We start from the raw sequence: 5,596 nt of genomic DNA, 5'->3' as shown, positions 1-5,596 counted from the left end.
CTGGGAATCAGCCATAGCTGCTTGCTCCGCCCTGTTGATTCTGAGACCCCGCCCCATCCAGGCTGCTGCAAAGCCTTTTGCATATGAATGCCCGGGTCCTTTACAACCTGACAACTACCTAACAAATTGCAGCTGGGCCAGACAGACCCAGAACTTCCAAGAGAAGGCCCAAGGCCCCACAGCAGCTTGCATTGCTTCTCAGCTGGGCCTCATCTGGGCACCCCCAAACCCCCAAAAAAGGAAGGGGAATCTGCATATCTCTTCATAGCTCCTGCTGGGTAACCTCAGGAAGAGGCTTAATTAGCACCTCCTTAGATCCAAGAGCCAGTGTACCCAGTGGTCAGAGTGGGACCACCCAGATTACAACTCCTCAGATTCATAAGGAACACACTCAGGGGGCAGACTCAGTGAGCACCAAAGCCCCACTGAAGCAAGTCTTGCCCCAGAAGGGTGTCTTCAGCACAGAAGTTCTCCCACTGCAGACACAGCTGATTCTCACTGCCAATTGGCCTGGAGGTCAATTCCTCCCAGTGACACCTAAAACAATCAAGGCATAACTACAACAAGACTGTGCACAAAGCCCACAAGGGGGTGCACCAAGAGTGTCCACCTCAGGTAACTGGGGAGGCTGAGCCACTGGGCCCTGTAGGACACCTAGCACACAAAACCACTCTACCAACACAGGGAAGCAGACAAAATGCGAAGACAAAGAAACAGGTCACAAATGACAGAAATGGAGGACAGCAAACGACTGGATATAGAGTTCAAAACCACGGTTCTAAGATTTTTCAAGAATTTTATGGAAACCGCCGATAAATGTATTGAGATCCTTAAGAAATCTAGTGAGACCCTCGATGTTGTGATAAAGGACCAACTAGAAATTAAGCATACACGGACTGAAATAAAGAATATTATACAGACTCCCAACAGCAGACCAGAGGATCGCAAGAATCAAGTCAAAGATTTGAAATGCGAAGAAGCAAAAAACACCCAACCGGAAAAGCAAAATGAAAAAAGAATCCAAAAATACGAAGATAGTGTAAGGAGCCTCTGGGACAACTTCAAGCGTACCAACATCAGAATTATAGGGGTACCAGAAGAAGAGAGAGGGCAAGATATTGAAAACCTATTTGAAGAAATAATGACAGAAAACTTCCCCTACCTGGTGAAAGAAATAGACTTCCAAGTCCAGGAAGCGCAGAGAACCCCAAACAAAAGGAATCCAAAGAGGACCACACCAAGACACATCATAATTAAAATGCCAAGAGCAAAAGACAAAGAGAGAATCTTAAAAGCAGCAAGAGAAAAAAAGTCAGTTACCTATAAGGGAGTACCCATACGACTGTCAGCTGATTTCTCAACAGAAACTTTGCAGGCCAGAAGGGAGTGGCAAGAAATATTCAAAGTGATGAATAGCAAGAACCTACAACCAAGATTACTTTATCCAGCAAAGCTATCATTCAGAATTGAAGGTCAGATAAAGAGCTTCACAGATAAGGAAAAGCTAAAGGAGTTCATCACCACCAAACCAGTATTATCTGAAATGCTGAAAGGTATCCTTTAAGAAGAGGAAGAAGAAGAAAAAGGTAAAGATACAAATTATGAACAACAAATACACATCTATCAACAAGTGAATCTAAAAATCAAGTGAATAAATAATCTGATGAACAGAATAAACTGGTGATTATAATAGAATCAGGGGCATAGAAAGGGAGTGGACTAACTATTCTTGAGGGGGAAAGGGGAGAGGATGTGGGAAGAGACTGGACAAAAATCGTGCACCTATGGATGAGGACAGTGGGCTGGGGGTAAGGGCAGAGGGTGGGGTGGGAACCCGGTGGAGGGGAGCTATGGGGGGGAGAAAAGAGAAACAACTGTAATAATCTGAACAATAAAGATTTAATTATTTTAAAAAAATTTCGAAAGTTTTAGGACCAAGAGAGCAAACAATTGTTCTGTAAGTGTATATAAAAGAGATGGTCAGGCCCTAGCTGGTTTGGCTCAGTGGACTTGAAAGGCCCCAGGTTCAATTCTGGTCAAGGGTACATGCCTGGATTGCTAGCTCAATCCCCAGTGTGGGGTGTGCAGAAGGCAACCGAACAATGATTCTCTTTCATCATTGATGTTTCTGTCTCTTTCTCCCTCTCCACTTCTCTCTGAAATCAATAAAAATATATTTTTAAAAAAATAAATGATCAGGATAATAAATCACTTTGGAATGCCTAAATTTAGTTTGTTAGCATGTCTATGAAAAATTTCAAATTGCTACTAAATGAATAAATATAACATAAATAAGATATATGAATATGATATAGTCCAGAACTTTTCCCACATAGCTCAAATAAAATGGTAGTGAGTTTTCCTTGGCTTTCTCTATTCATCATAGAATTGTTTACTGTGACCAACAGCACTTAATATCTTTCCTTTTCCTGGTATGGATATTGGAGAGTAAATGATACATGTGAAGCTTAGTATAGGGCTGGCACAGAGGAGAGTTCAATAAAAGGTAGTCTCCCTCTCCAGTTCAAGGTAGATCTTCTATGTCCCTTTACTACAGTGCCTTTGCAATTAATGTTGCTCTAATAAATATTTGAGCTCTAACTTTACAGCTAATTACCAGTACCTACCAAAGAAATCTTTAGCATCTTCCCCATTTTCCTCAGTCCCCACCCTATTTATTCTTCTGTAAAATTCTATGAGTATAAGTTCCTAAGAAAAGACTGTCACATTGAAGTTATATTAGAAATGTTTAATCACGTATGCATGATTCATGAAACAGTTATTAGAAGTTTCTAGAAGGCAATTTCAAGTATAAATATCAAGATTTTATTATCTCTTGGAAAATAAATCCCGTAAGTATTGAGGTTACACACCATTCCAAATTCCAGAGTAGGTCAAGATAAAGCAATAAATGTAGATAGAGCACACTGCCAACAGATGGCAGCACTTGAACATAAAACCCTGCTTTTCTCTTCCATGTTAGATTGTGACTTGCAGAAATGCAAAACCCCAGTCAAGGTGGGCAAAAGATAATGTCTACATAGAGGGCACCTAGGAGTATTTGAAATAGCCACACAACACTCAGATAGCAAGCACATATAGATGTGGTAGCTGGTACATTGCATGGTCACGAGAAGGGACATTATGAGATGAGTATTTTGAGACACAGAGGGTGTGACTTGTTAAAGATTGTAAACAGAAATAGGGCTGGGTTCTACAATCCTGAAAATGGGGGTATTCATCAAAAGTCAGAACAATGGAAACATATAAACACTAAAAATGTATTTCAGTCATACCCACAATATAACAGGAAGTTGAATATTTTTCTAAAGAAATGAAATTTATTTTTAAGTGTAGTCCATATAACCAAAGAGAGTGATAAATAATAGAAATGATCATTACAATTACTTTTTGGTAATATTTATTATTTATTAATGGATTTGCATATGGCATAATGGGAAAAATTATGTTTTTGAAAAAGCTTTTTGACTGGTTACCAATTTATTCTATTGTTCACTTATATAAGAAATTTTCCTCATGCTTCCTGGAAGAGGTGTCGAACCACTAAGACTGGAGAAAAAGAAACCTAGATCTAAATCTCATCTCAGTCCACTTTTAGGTATATGACCTTACCCAGATACTTAAACGCTTTGTAACTCACCTACAAAAAAGTGGTAATAGCTACCTCATAGGACTTTGTGCGGGTCAAAGAAGTAAAGCAAACAGCACATGCTTAACACATAGGATGCACTCCATAATTGAAAGCTATTATTATTGTGATTCTAGGTATCTGTCCCCCCAGTTTTAAATTATTTACCCCAAATTCCTGAAAATGCACTGCGAGGCATATCATGTATAGAGAAAGTGGCTGGGAAATTGGTAGCTGTAGTACTGATGTTCTTGCAAATACTAGAGATGAAACTAAAGTTCATTTGGAGGGTGATGGAGAAAGATGCAAATTTTAGTTTCATATTATCTCTGTGTATTAAACGGTATGAAGGCTCAAGGCAAGGATCTCATGGTTAGTTTTGCTTAAAGTTTGCCGAAGCCAAAGGACTTGCTTGACCAAAGCTAACCAGTCTGCCCTGCAGGACCCGGAGCGCAGACTAAAGCTATGATCTTCTACTCTCTTTTTTAAAAAAAATATTTCTTTATTGATTTCAGAGAGGAAGGGAGGAGAGAGAGATAGAAACATCAATGATGAGAGAGAACCATTGATCGGCTGCCTCCTGCACACCCCCAACTGGGGATCAAGCCTGCAACCCAGGCATGTGCCCTTGGCCAGAATCGAACCTGGGACCTCGAACCTGAGACCCCTCAGTCCGCAGGCCGACACTCTGTCCACTAAGCCAAGCCAGCCAGGACTATGATCTCCTATTCTCCGCTGGCACAGCGTGGACAAGGGGAACACCGTGCAGACTTTGATGGTGATCGGCTGGGAGAGTGGGCCGTGAAGAGATCACAGGAGGGCCTGCAGTCAGCCAGGAAAGTGTTCCCGCAGGCAATTTAGGAAAGGCAGTTCCTACCAGCCCACTCTCTTCATTCTGGCTTTTCAAGCCTTTGGTTTCCAAGACCGGGCTCCTCTTGAAGTGGACGGGGGTTGAAAATGCGGAGGCGGGACTGAAAGACCGGTTGCTAAACAGTCCCGAAGGCACCGCAAAATTCAAATTAAAGTCATGGCTCTGAGGGTTAGACTCCCTAAGCCGGTGCGTTCTGCTTGAGTGAGGACCACGTCTCATTTATTTTTGTGCCCCCAATGCCTCAACATGGCTCTGCATTCAATATATTTCTGGATATATGGATCGTTACGATTTTGCTTTTCTGAAATGTCACGTGTAGGAACACTGGCACAATTTTTGAAACAAATACACTTTTTAAAAGTAGTTGCATTGGAAATGATGGCCTGTGGAGTCATAAGGAATACTAAGTGCCAAGCACGGAAGCTAAGCATTTTACCTTGTTACTGAGTGAAGTAAATTTTGGGAACTGAAGCTTCGAGGTCAGAGAATACAACTAGGATGGCACAGCTCCTATGTGGCAAGGCTTAAGACTTGAACCCAAGTCCGCCTCTTAATCGCAAGGCAAGTCTCGTATTCATTCAGCCAGTCCCGGCCAGCCGCAGCCCTTCAACGTGCAGTTTGCACCCGGAATTGAGGGCCCGCCTTACCAAGAAGAGCCGGTGTGTCCGGCCACCGCACCCTAAACAGGAACTGGCTGTTAAAGGGAAAACGTGGCCATTGCGCATGCTCACAGCGCCCTCCTTCTCGCTTACCTCCCGGCCCCGGGACGTCACCGCCGCATCTGTCCTGGGCAAGTTCAGAACGGCCCCGCCCACTGCGAAGTCGCACCAGCCGAAGCCGGTCCTCTCTGAGACGTGGACACCTTGCCCTTCCTTGGGCCTTTCCCATTGGGAAGCCAGCACCATGCGCCCGTTTCCCCGGCATTCAGGCCGGAGTTTGCCAGTAGTCAAAATGGCCGCCGGCGGCCGGTCCACCAGCGGAGGCTTTTCATAGGCCACGGTCAACCCTAGTCCCGCCCACGTCGCCTGGCCGGCGGCGTCTGCCTACGCATGCGCAGCCCGGGCTGGCGGGGACGT

The 5,596-nt window shown here is 43.6% G+C and overlaps 1 protein-coding gene across 1 annotated transcript in view; it reads left to right on the top strand.

Annotated features, from left to right (window-relative positions):
- GOPC (golgi-associated PDZ and coiled-coil motif containing) overlaps nucleotides 1-5,596 on the top strand; it is a 51,775-nt gene that overhangs the window by 17,188 nt on the left and 28,991 nt on the right. The window lies entirely within an intron of this gene.

Source organism: Myotis brandtii, unplaced genomic scaffold, assembly GCF_000412655.1.
Source record: "Myotis brandtii unplaced genomic scaffold, ASM41265v1 scaffold123, whole genome shotgun sequence".
In the NCBI taxonomy this organism is placed as follows: Eukaryota; Metazoa; Chordata; class Mammalia; order Chiroptera; family Vespertilionidae; genus Myotis; species Myotis brandtii.
This window is presented reverse-complemented; position numbering and strand designations above follow the sequence as displayed.